At 42.3% G+C, this 14,778-nt stretch overlaps 1 protein-coding gene across 4 annotated transcripts in view; it reads right to left on the bottom strand.

Annotated features, from left to right (window-relative positions):
* The window catches only part of SPOP (speckle type BTB/POZ protein), a 29,150-nt gene extending 23,996 nt beyond the window's left edge, over positions 1–5,154 (bottom strand). The window contains exons 1-3 of one of the 4 annotated variants that reach the window (XM_074892367.1): positions 5,033–5,140; positions 4,187–4,330; positions 1,542–1,611 (exon numbers count right to left, since the gene is read on the bottom strand). The gene's annotated coding sequence lies outside the window, so the exon portion shown is untranslated. Of the gene's footprint in view, positions 1–1,541; positions 1,612–2,554; positions 3,239–4,186; positions 4,460–5,032 lie in introns of those variants that run through there. The other 3 variants (XM_074892368.1, XM_074892366.1, XM_074892369.1) reach the window with 3 other exon arrangements.
* Between the last annotated feature and the right edge of the window lie 9,624 nt (positions 5,155–14,778).

The following is a 14,778-nucleotide window of genomic DNA, read 5'->3' as shown; positions in this document are numbered from 1 at the left end:
CCAGGGCTGTCATCTGAGCTTTCCGTTCAGACACAAAGGCAAATTCACTATTTTAAATAAAAAATAAAAATTAAAAAGGATTTCTTTTTAAGAGAAGATAAGGGAGGCCTCACTAGCTTTAAAATCTGAGCTGAAGAAATAAAACTTCATCATCTTAGGAAGTCTCCCACTAGTAAACCACTGCTGTTAGATAAAAGTTGCTATATACAATTGTGATCTGATTTATGATTTGTTGAACAAGAATCTGCAGCAATGAGCAAAGAATGTGGGCAGAGCAGTAACTAAAGCCACACTAAATAAAAACACACATATTCTTAAATTAAATTACTTCTTCATCTGATCAACTCCTGTAAGGAAACTTCTACTTTTTGTTTGGCTCTAAGATCAGTAAGTTTTTCTAGACTGTCTTCTCTGCCCATGCAATTTTGCTAAGTATCAGTTCTTGTCACAGCCCTTACAAAGATATTCACGTTATACTCGTTTTGGAGATAGCTGTTTACTGGTAAATATGAGGACTCAGACTTCATGAAAAGGAGGGAAAAAACCTGAGCAACTACACATTGCTGTTTAAGTCCCACAAGTAATTTTGTACCATTCCGGCATATTTGTAGTTAGAAAAAGTGTAATTTAATTCTTTAAGTTCTGTTTGACATCAGAAGATACAGTTTCCATTTTTAGAACATCACATCAGTCTTTTCAGACTGATGCTGTACAGATGTCACCGGCATGTCTGGCGTCACACATGTGAGAGTGTTCCAACTGTATCTCTATTAACTCAAAGGGTGGCATGTTAACTCCAAAGAAAAAGGAGTGATTCAGAGCACCTTAAACTATCAGCCAGCAATTTTAGTATCCTAGTGTCCAGCTATACCCTGTAAGTTTACATGACATGAAATGTTTCTGAATATGTAATAAATCCAAGAGCTCTAAACCTTCCAGTATATTTTCAGAAACAGTATTACTGAACTTACGAGATTTCTAAATATTTAAAATGCTTAAAAATGAGCATATTTTCAAATGAACAATCTGACTTTTTCTGTATGCAAGTCTCTTGAAGGTGTGCACAAGGGCATCCTTTTATGCTAGAAAATGACTTCTGTTATCAGAAGTTGGATCAGTTTTTTAAAAGCATTAACATTACTGTATATGATTCTCAGCCCAAGTATTACATCAGACCGAATTTAAAATGCACAACATACATGCTGTATTTCTAGCGAAGTCCCCAATCATACAATATAACCTCTTGAATAAGACCTACAACACAGGCTAAGAAGAGCTGAACTGAGATCTCAATAGGAAAATTTTAGTACTATTTTCTCCAGTCAGTGCATCTAAAGTCACCAGTATCCTACTGGCTTCTACTGTATCAATGGCCAAAACAGTATCTTCCAGTTATGAATTTAGTGTTGGGAGTGTTTAATCCCTCCCACGGTCCTGACTTCATAAACTCTAAGGATGTCTAAAAATCCACAGAGTTGTAAGGCCAGCTATTCCTCACAGAAAGCAACAGACCAACTCCTGGTCTGTTGGAATTTACTCACAGTATAAAGATGAACTCCCAAGTCTTTTCCGGGCATTTGCTAGAGTCAGTGGTTCTGCATCTTTTTGGTCCTAAAAATGTGGAGAAAAAAAAAAAACAAACAGAAAACCCACAAATTACATTTCATGTGTGCTACATATTTTCTTGAATTCTCAGCTATGAACAGCAGCAAAGAGGAAGAGACTTCCAGAATCACTCAACTCCTTCCTTCCAAAACATTGCTACAGATTTCAGTAAAGGGACACTTAACAACGTGAAACCAAGAAAAGAAGTTCTAATATATTTACAGATATAGTTTCTGAAAAACAGCAGCTTCTTTGCCTCCTCAAGGATACAAATACTTTAATCTCATGCTAGTTTCCTGTACTGTCATGTGTTTCTAGAACTTGGGACACGTGTTTTATTTAAGAGGTCTCTCAAGTACAAAGTACAAGACAGAATGCAGTAGCAGCTTATCGACTGAGAATCGAGAAGCAACAGTCTCATTAAAGGTTTTTTTGGTTGGGGTTTTTTTTTTTTTTTTGGTTGGTTGGTTTTGTGTTTTTTTTTTTAAAAACACATTTTTGTTGTATTTCCTCTCCGTGCCGAGTAGGAAACACCAGCAGTCAGAGGTTGGAGGAACACAGCAAGATCTTACATAATACTCCAATCGTGCAGAAAATCGAGCCAAAGCTGGGAGGAGAGAAGGAATTTTACAAAATTACAGTGGGTATTTCCAAGCGTGGAACTATGAATGCAATCAATAACAGCAATAGCTCCTGATCGTACAAGAAATAGCTATCTTTCCCAGCTTTATGCCCAATTTTGCAGAAATAATGTCCAGGAAGAAATGAAACAGATTATTTCAAGTTTACAGGTCCACAGTGAGCCAGGCAGTGGAATGGCAAGCCCCACGAGTAAAATGCTGAACAGAAGGGTGTGCCAAGAATAAAGCTGGTAAGTCCCTCTTATTGTAAACTGGATTGGTATCTAGAAAAATCACACAGGGCAACAAACTCAGTTCACAGTACATACCTAACACTAGGTCCGTCCACAGGCTCAGTTGCAGTTCAGAGATTTACCCTAAACCTCCCCCCACACGGGGCAAGCTGGCTCAGTGGAAACTAACCGAGAGAAGACTCTGGTGAATGGAATTGTTTTTAACATTTAACAGGTCTAATCAACCTAATACTATAGCGAGTACTGGTACCTTCTCCATGTTAAAACATCAGCAAATTGTAAGATCAATTACACAAGAAATACTATCTTTCAAGCGCTCCACTGTGACCTGTGCAATTAGTGATGGTACTGCTCACTGAGACCATGTGTCAACCAAAACCCCTTCCATTCTAACTCCCTCCCTGATCTGTATCTATATGCAAATCCTGGAGGTTTCGGGGAGGAAACACAATTAGTTTTGTAACAGTGGTAACTATAGTCAAGTAAATCAGGATATCAGATTTGATGGTAGTTTCTACGATCTCATGGAAGGTACAGTTTTGTATTACTGTCCTCTACTGATACAGTGACAGGATGACAGTTTGCAATGTACTTCTGCTTTCATGTTGTCTTGATCTCGATACCCATCCATGACAAAGTACCATTAAGAAAAAAAAAAAAAAAATCTGCTTTTTCTTCAGGTTACAATGAAACATGTGACATAATGAAAGCAAATCATTCTGGGCATCTGGTTAGAAAATGTCACTGAGAAAGAAGCAAGCCTTCTTGTAAAAAAAAAAAAAAAAAATGTCTTTTACTTAACTAATTTAGGGGGTTTTTACAACCAAAGAGTTCAATTTTATAAAGCATAAATAATAGTGTAATTCTTCAGACTTTTACAGGGCTTCACATCAAGCCACCCCAGACATAACCACTCAGAACTCTAAAGGCAAAGAAAAAAAGGAAATCACAAAAAAGTATTCCTCCTCATTATGTCACGATGATGCTCTACAATCACAAACGTAAACACATTTAATAATGCTGAGTTACAGAAAAATGACAACAAATAACATTACATTCTGTATTTTTCTCTCCCTCTAAAAACTCCTGGCAGAAAAAGGCAATTCCATTTCACAGGCAGCTTGGCAAATACTCCAGGAATAATATTTTACCTTTATAATGCCATCTATCACTAATCAAGATAATGCTTGCAGCAAGCACTAGCACTCTGCTATCAAATCGCATTAGTGACACATTTAACTGTGAAAGGGGATTCTTTTGCCTTTCCATACTGCATGATGATGCACCATTTCCTTTAAACACCACTACAGGCCTAAGACACAGCTAAGAAATACCAGTACTGATCCCAGACACCCTGGGGTCTAATTCATACGAAGACCAAGTTCCCTCCTGATTTAGAAATGTGCCTCACAGCCCTCAGTGGCAAAGCTACAACCTGTCATCCCTTACTTGGTTATGCTTTTAGTCATCTCAGTTTTTCCACTCCAGCCCTTATTTCCTTTCTCCCACTCGTGTTTCCTTACTCAGTTCCTGGCACCCCACTGAACGTCCATCCCTGCCTGGGGATCTCGAGGAGCAGCAGGCTTCCCCCCAACTTCTCCCCACCGCACCTCTCCCCCCTCAGGCCCTGTTCCCTCGCTCGCACCCCTCTCCCCCGCCGAGCTCCCGAGCCCCCTCAACTCCTGCCCCCTTCCCCACAGCTCTCACCTCCTGCCCCACGAGTGACTCCTACCGCCGGAGGAAGCCCGGTTCCGAGGCAGGCCGGGAAGCCCGAGCAGTCCTGGCCCAAGCAGGTGCGGTGGGTGGGGATGGCTCCCCCGGACTCTGCCCCCCACTCCGCAGCCAGCCCCCCTAGGAGAACACCAGCAGTTGGGGCTCACTATTTGGCAGCATGTCTTCCTCCTCCGATTTCCCCCCAGCGGATGCAGAGGCTCAGTATTCCGCAGGTCCCCGCAGCAGCGCACTGCGCATGCGCCGAGCTGCCGAGCCACCAGGATATGGCTGTTCCCAGCGCTCCCCTCCCGGCCGCGCCTGCGCGCTGCGCCCCCCCCGCCGCCTCCCTGGCAACCAGTGCGCATGCGCGCGGCGCCCCGCTCGCCGCCCAACCGCCTGCCGCCTCCCGCGCACGCGCCGGTCAGCTCCCGCGCATGCGCCCCGAACGCCGCTCCCCCATCGCGCATGCGCGCTCGGGCGGCCCCGCCCACCTCCCCCCCCCCCGCGGCTCCTAATCTAGCAGAGCGGCGGAGCATGCGCTGTGTGCCTCGGAGTCCCCTCAGTGTCACAGCTCACTATTTGGCAAAGAGCGACTCCTGTCGCAGTGCCATTTCAACAGCCGGCGGAGGAGGGAGGGCAGGCCCGGGCGGGTCTCTCTCAGCTCCCAGGCGTGCGGCAGGGCCGCCGCAGGAAGAAGGGAACTGTCCCACACACACCTCGCAGAGGCAAGCGGTGGAGGGAGAACGACGACGCTACCTTCCCCCCATCCCTGGGGAGGTTTCCAGTCCTCGCCCAGTTCCTTTTGCTTCTTTCCCCCACACACAACCCCTCCCACCTCACCTGAAAAGGCTACGGCTGCCTGCTGTCCCCTTGCGGTCTCCTTATAACTGCCCTAAACTAACACATCCGGGCTCCCCACAGCCCCCGCCTCTCGCCCCGGCGGCAGCGGGGCGGGGCCGCGCACGGCGCATGCGCGGGGGTGGGGCCAAGGTAGGCGGGGGAGGAGGCGTCGAGTGTGGTGGCGCGCGCCCCGTCGGCGCTTCTCTCAGGGGGCTGTGAGGACTTGGCCGCTCTCCCTCTTGTGCAGCTTCCCTTGGGGGTGCGTGAGGGTTGAGGGGAGAGATAAAATCCCTTTACCCAAGGAGGAAGCCTTAGGGGAAATGAGAGGGTGAAGGTTTCTCTTGACGTGGTGGTGGGCTTGCACCAGCAACAGCGTGGCCAGCAGGGACAGGGGAGGGATCTCACCCCTGTGCTCAGCGCTGGTGAGGCCGCCCCTCGATGAGTGGGTTCAGTTTTGGGCCCCTCACCCCAAAAAGGCCATTGAATGACTCGAGCGTGTCCAGAGAAGGGCAACGGAGCTGGTGCAGGGTCTGGAGCACAGGTCTGATGGGGAGCGGCTGAGGGAACTGGGGGGGTTTAGTCTGGAGAAGAGGAGGCTGAGGGGAGAGCTCATGGCCCTCTCCAACTCCCTGAAAGGAGGGTGCAGAGAGGGGGGATGAGTCTCTTGAGCCAAGGACCCAGCGGCAGGCCAAGAGGGAATGGCCTCAAGCTGCGCCAGGGCAGGGTCAGACTGGCTCTTAGGAAGGATTTCTTTGCAAAGGGGTTGTTGGGCGTTGGAATGGGCTGCCCAGGGCAGGGGGGGAGTCCCCATCCCTGGAGGGGTTGAAGAGTCGGGTTGAGCCAGCGCTGAGGGATCTGGTGGAGTTGGGAACGGTCAGGGTGAGGTTCATGGTTGGGCTGGAGGAGCTTCAAGGGCTTTTCCAACCTTGATGATTCTGTGTGGCCTGATTTCACCTTGCCCCCCCATTCCTTTGAGGTTTGGGCTTTTGTGTAGTAAAAACACAATCGATTTTTCTCCCTTCTTTCACTTCAGGCTGGGTCATGGGCCACTGCAGTGTGTGGGTCACCAGTGCTTGAAGAATGGTTCACCTCACTCTACACAATGTGAATTTTTTGCCAAGTTTGAGGATGATTGGTGAGTTTTTCTCAAACCACAGCATTTATTTTAACCTTTTGAGAAAAGGATTATAAAGCAAACATCCTTTATGCCTGTCATTCAGGGGCCTAGATCAAAAATTTTAAGGGACACTTCATAGACCTTTGAGTACCTACAAGAGGGTTATCAAGCAAATGGAGCCAGGTGCTTCATAGTGGTATATGGCAGGAGGATGAGAAACAAAAAACTGAGTGGTTTTGACTAGATAGAAGAAACTTTTTCATCATGACCATAGATGAGGATTTTGACAGGTTGCCCAGAGAGATTATGCAGCCTCTATCGGAGGTTTTCAAGGCCTGATTAAATCCCTGAGCAACCTTGGCAGATCTCATAGGTGATCCTGCTTTGAGCAGGTTGGACCAGGTGACGTCTTGAGTCCCTTCCAACACAAATCATCCTGTGATCCTAAGATCTCGTTTACATGTGGGTCTTCTCCTCTAATTTGTAATGGTTTGCAACCAGGGGAAGCAAAATTTTCATTGTTAGTAGTCCTTAATTAGTTAAATGTTTGTAGAGAAGCTTATCCAGAGCTAGCCTGCCTTTCCTGCCAGCTTCAGTCTCACGTTATAGTGAATGAATACAATTACACACAAAGCACCCCAATAACCAAATGAGGCAGGTTGCATAATACATACCACAGCTACACTTATTTAAATGAAAGATGCAAAGTCTTTTTCCCTTATATTTCATTGTCTCAGATGAAAAATGCTGCTTCTCATAGCACAATTGGTCCTGTACACTGGGCTGCCACGTTTGTCCACTACTGACTCAGAGAATATTGCCTGTTTTATTGCTAACATTTTCTGCAGTGTCCTGGGTTTTCCTGGCAAGTATCTCATCCAAGTCATGACCAATTCTTGGACCCTGCTTCATTCCTTCATTTCACAAACTGCTGCCCATGGTGACAAAACAGCAGGTAATGCTGCATTGTAATGAAGAAATGCCATAAAACTGCCTCTTGGGAAGTACAGAATTGGTATTAGCATTCCTAGTCTGGCTACACATTTCTCCTAGAAACTCATTTTCATACCCTGTCCATTATTCTGGATTTTGTATTCCCAATATAAACTGTGGATTTTCACTGATGTGTTTATCCTCTTTAGTTGAAGTACAAAAGGAAATTACAGCACCAGTTTTAGAAAAAACAAAGAGATTCTCCCTTATAGCTCTTAGGCTGCAGACTCTATACAAGGGTTTTCTAGATAGAACAAACAGAAATGTCTCCTTTAATTCAACACTGGCCATGTCTCGCTTAGGAGTAGGGAGGTCAACCTCTTTTACAGTTCATGACGTTCTCCTGCTCAAAATTCTCTTGTTCCCAGGAAGTGGAAAATTAAATTGGGTATCTGTGAAAATGAAGATCGAATTTCACCTCTCCTCCATACGATAAAGTTATTTAGGGTCAGTTCTACCCTCCTCGGTGGCAGATAGAAGTGAAATACTGCCACTTATTCTTCACAATCCCTATCACCTTCTGTCTTTAATACAATTCTGTAATAAAATTACAGGACAATTCCTAGGTGCAGGTACTGCTCGAACCTTGAAAACTTGCCTGGGGATATGCTGATGTGTGTGTGTTTTGACACTACTGTGCATGTGAGAGTACCAAATTCTCAAATGCATTCACTTTGGGTATAATTCTCAGTATCGTCTGAATGATAAAAGACAGGTGGTTTTTTCTGCATGAAAAGAACCAGTAAATGGTAATGTACATATAGGTTTGGAGGTGTTACTTTTGTGCATATGTAAGTTTGATTTTTATGTGAAGCTGATTAAACTGATGTCTGTGAAAGAGTTGTGTGCAAGAATTTTAAATAGCTCCTGCTTTTTAATATTCACTTCCTCTTTAGTTTTAATTATTTTGTTCCTACGTTTTCCCTTTCAATTTACTAAAAATCTAGAAATGTAATTAGAGAGAGGCTGAACTCAGAAAAAGCTGCCAGCATTTCTACATCATGATTAAATATATCAGCCATCCCTTTAGTGAGAGACTGAAAAACAGGATTCTCATAATTATCTCCCTGTTATCCAGGAAAGAATCTGCAACACGTACGGATACAGAGTTATTGAAAATGCAGCACTAATTAAAATCTCATATAGGCGCCTGATGATCAGGAGAGTATGAAAACACAGTTATTTAATTATTTCCTGTATTTGCTATCTTTGTTACAAAAACAAACAAAACCCTTCTAAACAAAACCCATCTCCAATCACTGGGGAGACTTAATGAGGCTTTTATAGACGCAACAGTCACACAGACATTGAAGTTGCTTGATTCACCTCTCCTTACACCAGTGAGACATCTATATAACTCATTTTCCATATGTAACACAAAAGGAATGCTGTGGTATATTCACAAACAGTAATGGAATCATTCCTTGGCTTGAGGATATGGTTAACTCTTTATTTTAAATTTAAGACATAAAAAGAATCTTGATATTATAGGCTTTTATGGTTTCATTGTGAAATAGTAATATTTGTGTTATAGCCAATTAAAAATCTAGTATCTAATATGTTATCATTCCAGTCTGACTTCTGCCAGGGCATCTCCATCTTGAAAATGTCATGCTCTCACCTAGCCCAGCACAAAGCCTACGTTATTATTTCTCTTGTCAAAGGAGTCTAAGCTTTGGCACTAGCAGAGCACGCTAGAGGACAGTAAGTGCTGATATGGTTTGTGATGAAAGGAAAAGCTTCTGAGATACTGGCTTCTTTGAACCACGTAAGTCTGAGCATCCTCCAGGGAAAGGAAACTGGTGAGCTTTTTTCGTTTGCATCCCTTTTCCTCAAAATTTAATTTGCAACAGAACACCAAGTACTAAGGTAGATACTGAGTCCAGTATCCTCACTTTTCCTTCACTATAAATTAAGTAATCCTCAGTGTTGCATGGAGTAGGATGGTAAGTTAAATATTACCCATCTTTTAAAACCTTTAAAAGTATAGAGAAGTTAAGCAGCTTAGTCATATTTAAAAAAAAAAAAAACAAAAAACAACGGACAGATTTGGGAAACTGGTTGCTTCCAGTTTCAGAGCATAAATCCAGAGAGTATAGGAATTAGATGGATTTTACACATCCAGATTCAAAACTATGACTGAAAACAATTATTTTTCAACAGATATATAAAATTACAGGTACTCAGATTTTTCAGGTACTGCCCTTTCTGACCTGAAAGTTCACTGAAGCGTTGCCAGGTTCAGGTTATGCATGTGCTCAGAACTGTCATTGCCTGAGCACTTTGGCAATTAGCTCCTCCCTTCCTCCCTTTGGATCCAGTAGCACCTACGTGTCCCTTGGAGCATGAAGGGGTAAATTCGCTCTAGTACAGCCACCACATACACAACATTAAATTCAGTAGAAACCACAATAACAACCATCACTTCTGTGAGAAAGTGCCTGCTGGTAGTGGTGGGATAGTCTCCTTTTTCACATACAAACCATTCCCAGGTCTGAGCTTACTGCTAGGCATATTTCTTGTCAGAATTTGCTTTCCTGACTTCAGAACACTGTAAGAAACTTAACTTAGTCATTGTTGTGATTAAAAAGTATTTTTACTTGTGAGAAAACAAACATGGTTTAAAAAATCGTGACCTCCTTTGGAAAAACTCTGACTTGAAGATTTTAATTGCAGGGAATCTGTTCATAGTGCTATTTTTACATGTATTGGAAAAGTACCAAAGCTAATTTTTTAGAAGAGGAAATTATACTTTAAAATGCACTATTGTGAGAAAGTGACTCCCTAATGTCTTTGAGTTGGTGCTTTGTTTCTCGTTAGAAGCATCTCCTGTCTTCCCTGATGAGCCTGCTCTTGTTTTCAGTGCTGGTTTGCTTTAAGATGCTTTTGATCCTGTATTCATTAAAACCTGATCCTGCTGCTTCCCACCAGCCCTAATGGTCTGTGAAATTATTTTCCTTTCTCCAAGACACTGTTAACTCTGCTAGCACCTGCAGAGTGGAGGAGCTCAGAACATTGTCAAAAGTCCTCTGATTTATTCAAACCAGCTTTTCTCCACAAACAAGAATTAATCTTCAATATTATCACAGCAATCTTCCTCGGTGGAGAAGTGGGAACGGACTGCAACAGCATCTGAAGGTTTTTATCACTCCTGTTTTCCCCTTCTACAGGTACAGAGAGATAATTGGACAAAAGACTTGAAAATTGAGGGTAAGATTCACTCTGTATAACAGAGTATGGAAGTATGAATGAGCATAAAGGGCTCAAACAGCTGCAAAAATAATAAAAAAAAAGAGAAAGTAAATCAAGTAAGAAAAAAGTAGGGAACAACAATGAAGAGAAGTGATGTAGTAAAAAAAAACCAACATAAAAATGCATATTCAGTCTGGACCTCGCAGGGAATAACAGTTAAGGGAAAAGCAGGGTTTTGTAACATATCCACAAACTAATAATTTTTCAATTACTCAGCATCAGGATTTATAACTAGATGACAGTTTAGTCTTATTCTATTTTTTAATGCTGGTGGAAAAGAGGAGAGCTCTCCAAACTTTCAACACAATGATGAAGATTAATATTAGCTGTCAATATGTACTTTATTGCACAAATTTTAGCAAGTATTATGACTTAAATATTGCTACTCTAGAACATTCTTACAGAACTGAACTGCTTAATGTAGAGCTAATCAGTCCTTTGTTTTTGCCTTCTCATTAGCAATGTCCTGGCATTAAGTTACTGCAACCAAAATGGCAGTAATGAGTATTCAGATGTTTAATTTCATTTGAAGATGCACTCAGTTATTGCGTAGAAAATTGTTTTCTAGAACAGTGATTTCAAAACCAAGCGTTCAGGAGTCATGAGGACCAACAAAAAGTAAGGTTGTCCATGCAATATTTTGGTCCTATTGTAGAGAGCTGTATGCTGTAGTCTTTAATTGCACGATCCCATTATCTTTAACCTGATTTCCTAGAGACAAAGCTTATGTTGTCGATGTTGCTATCCTCCTGCCCTCAGTAACTTCTAATTCAGCAGCATTTTCCAACCGAATCAAAAAAAAGGAGTCACAAAGTTCATTGTGTTCTACCACATTCCGTTAAAGTAGGGGTTGCCCGGAGAAAAGGGACCTCCCCAAGTGCTCAAAGACATTACACTCCAGTTTCATAAACGCATCCGCATGGGGGAGAAACTCTGTGAATATGCTGTGGAGAAAGCTGACATGGGAACCACAATCAGCCACAAACCTCAAATCTGGAGGAAACCAGGCACTGCTCATTCCAGCACTTACAGAACCTTTTTGCACTGGACTGTGCTGTCCCTTTCTGTGACTGGGTAAGTTTATACATGATTAAATGTAGAAATGTTAGATAAAAAATAAAATTAAATGTTGCCTCCTGTATCGGTTCGCAAGCTTTATGTAACTCACACTTCCTAAAGTATTTACTGACTGCAAAAATAATGGGCATTTCCTCAATTATCAGATAATAGTGTCTTGCTGCTTAGAAATATCAATGAAGCCATCTTAACTGGTACCCTGTGATTTTAAGTGATAATACGCTTCACGAGTATTATATACATCTGTATTAGACAAGAGGGGAAAAGAAAATCTTAGAATTTATCAAACCAGGGAAAATAAAGCTTATGTCAAAACTACGCACTAATTTAAAGTGCCCAACTTGATATATCCCAGGCCTCATTATTTAGAGAAGTTGGTAATTCAGATGTATTTAGTGTGTTCAGATCCAGGTTTTACATCTCCCCAGGGGTGGCTGTGAACACTCCCCTTCTGCAGATCTAGTCTAGCTGTTCATACAAAAATAAAAAACTTAGCAATCATTGAACCACTTTGGGTTATTGGATTGCCACACGGGTCCTAAGGCAGGGGCAGAACCTGCTAATCCAAACTGGTGGTGTTTCTTAATCCCAAAACAAGGATTTTGGTTTTTCCTGCCACATTCACTGTAAAACTAATTAACAAATTATAGCCTATCACGTTCAATGAATGAGATCTCTTAAGACCTTGGGAGAACGTGACGCTGTAATTCTGAGAATAAACTAAATCAGAGCAGGCAGCAAATTTGTCTGGAAAGCAGCCTCAGCTCCTCAAAGCTGATAAGGAATAAGAGAGGCAGCCTTTGCCTGGAAAACCATTTGCATTGTTCTGAGAAGTGATTTTTAGAAGTTTAGCTAATGAATGTCAGGCAGTCATGCTGCCAGAGGACACAAATTCAACGCTACTTTTTCCACTCCCTCAGAAACTGGAGACAATGATCCCTACTGTTTTGAGTGTACTTGAGAGGGTTGAGATTTTTATTGCCTTGTAATGTTTAATTTTAGGTGGGAAATTGTCCTTTGGAGGACAGTTCTCTGCTATCAGTGGGAAGAGGCCATTACAGATGGGCCTAGTATGCCCTCTGCTCATGTTCCAGGGCTGCTGCAAGATTCCTTAGTGTCTTTAAACTGGCTGTTATAAAGGGGAAATTGCAACAACATTTGATTAAAGGGTGGGGTGCTGGTCCTGCAAAGCAAATCGCAGTGTACAAGGACCCTTATGGAAATCTGTCCTTGCTGTCCCCAGAATTATGGATGCCTGTTAAAATATTTCATTCCCATTTTCAAGTTTCAGTCAAACAAAAGACTTCGTACTCATTCCAAGCGATGGAAGGTTTCCATGACTGACCTGGCTGGATTTTAACTTTTATGGATTCTTCAGCATCTGGCCTGTGCTAATAGAACCACTCCTGGGAGTGCCTGATGCTGCACGTCTGTGCTGCTCGTGGAGTAACTGAAGACCCGGTAAAGGGCCTGAACCTACTTCCAGGAAAAAAACACACCACCATCCCAGACTCTGGCAGGCTGGTCCTGCATTCTCCTAGCAAAACATCTCTGCTGAATGAGTCAGGATTTCAACGAGTACTGTGTATGAAAACCATGCCGTCTTCTGAACAGTTTTTTTTCTTCAACACACGTTAATTGCTGATAAAAACTTCAGAAATAGGCTGTGGGCTTACCAAAGTAGCTGAAATGTGGTGATGAAGAAGGTATGAAAAGCATTCAGGATCCTCTATGTGCATAAATAGACTGAAAGAATGAAAGTGACATTGCAAGCACTGTGGAAAAGCACAGCAAGAGAAAGGGAAAAAAAAGCCATATGACCATTTTTGCTAATTGAATTCTGAAGCCTTAAATGCAGTCTTCATCTTCATTTTTTCCTTAAAATATTTAAACCAAATACCTCATTCCAGTGTGACACACAACAGCTGACTGTCTCCGTTTCAGTCTGAGGCAATTACTGGTTTTGCTGTTCTTTACTTGCATTCCTGTTGCTGCAGATCTATTACTTACGAACTGTAAATGTGAAACTGTTTATTATAGAGGATCTATTTCAAATGCATCTCCCACCCCTATCAGCCTTACAAACTTCCTACTACTAGTCAGCATAAACCTACTACATGCTGAAGTGGGACTCTAAAGCTAGCATGTGTTTTCCCTGATGGGTGCTATTTTGATTCTCATGTGCTTTTCAGTCCATGAAATCTGTTAGGAATTCCTATTTCCTTTGCAAGACTGTGGAAGAGGATAAACTCTGATTTATTTTATTTTTTATCCTCTGATGCAGAATAATCAGCAACTTTTAACCGAGTGGCACAGCATAAATCCTAGTTATTCTTGAAGAATGACCCTTAGGGTTGGGTTTTTAAGTGGTATCTTCAAGACTGGCAATTCATTGATTTCAGTAACTTCCTTATCCCTTAAATTGTTGTCATTTGAGTATGAGTCTTTACTATCCTGTGACCAGAAAATTATCAGTGTTACACAATTATATCCACCTCTACAAAATATACACGCACACGGTATCATCTACCTTATTCTATGCGCTCTCTAAACATTTGGGTTTTTTTAAACATCTGCTGATGGAGTTGCAGAAGGAGCTCGTAAAAACAAGGAAGATGAAAGGAAAAGGAACACAGCTGCCAAGTTTTCCCCCCTGCGGATGCTGTGCCTCAGTTAGCTATGAAATAAAACTTCACCTTTCTTAGCTGATACATCAACGAGTTCCTCCTGGAGGGACAACAGGCACAAACACTGCAGCAATGTAATCTGTTTATTCTCATCTCCCTGGAACCTCCAAGAACTGACAAGGTTCCTAGGAGAATTCTGGCAGAAATGTTTTCAAAACTGTCGACTGTGACGCCAGTGGCTGCTGCTGTGCAGGACGCCAGCTGTTTGTGTTACATGAGGACACGAGGACATGCAGGTGTGCACATACTTCTTTATACCGATGCTATTTGTAACGAAGGCTGTTCTGCAGAAGAGATGGGGATTGTCTTAAAGCTTCTAACGACTTCGCTTCTGCTGACGGTCAAAAAGAAACAGAATAAAAATGGAGGAAGACCTTATTTCCACATTATGTTTTTACTGTAAGCACAAAGACTCCAGAAGTACAGTTATATCGCTAATTAAACAGGAGCTGCTTTTTTGGTTGTTTTTCTCCTTTATTTCTTGAAAATGATTGAAATAAGGGTTCCCCCTGCTGGTAACTGGCTGAGTCATAAACGGACTCAGGGTTGGGACTCTGGAGCCAACAAAAAGTAGAAGAAAATGGAATCTCTTCATAACTTCTCAGTCTAGCTTTCATGTT

This window comes from Strix uralensis, chromosome 22 (assembly GCF_047716275.1).
Source record: "Strix uralensis isolate ZFMK-TIS-50842 chromosome 22, bStrUra1, whole genome shotgun sequence".
NCBI lineage: Eukaryota > Metazoa > Chordata > Aves > Strigiformes > Strigidae > Strix > Strix uralensis.
The sequence above is the reverse complement of the archived record's forward strand: the minus strand, read 5'-3'. Positions and strand labels throughout refer to the sequence as shown.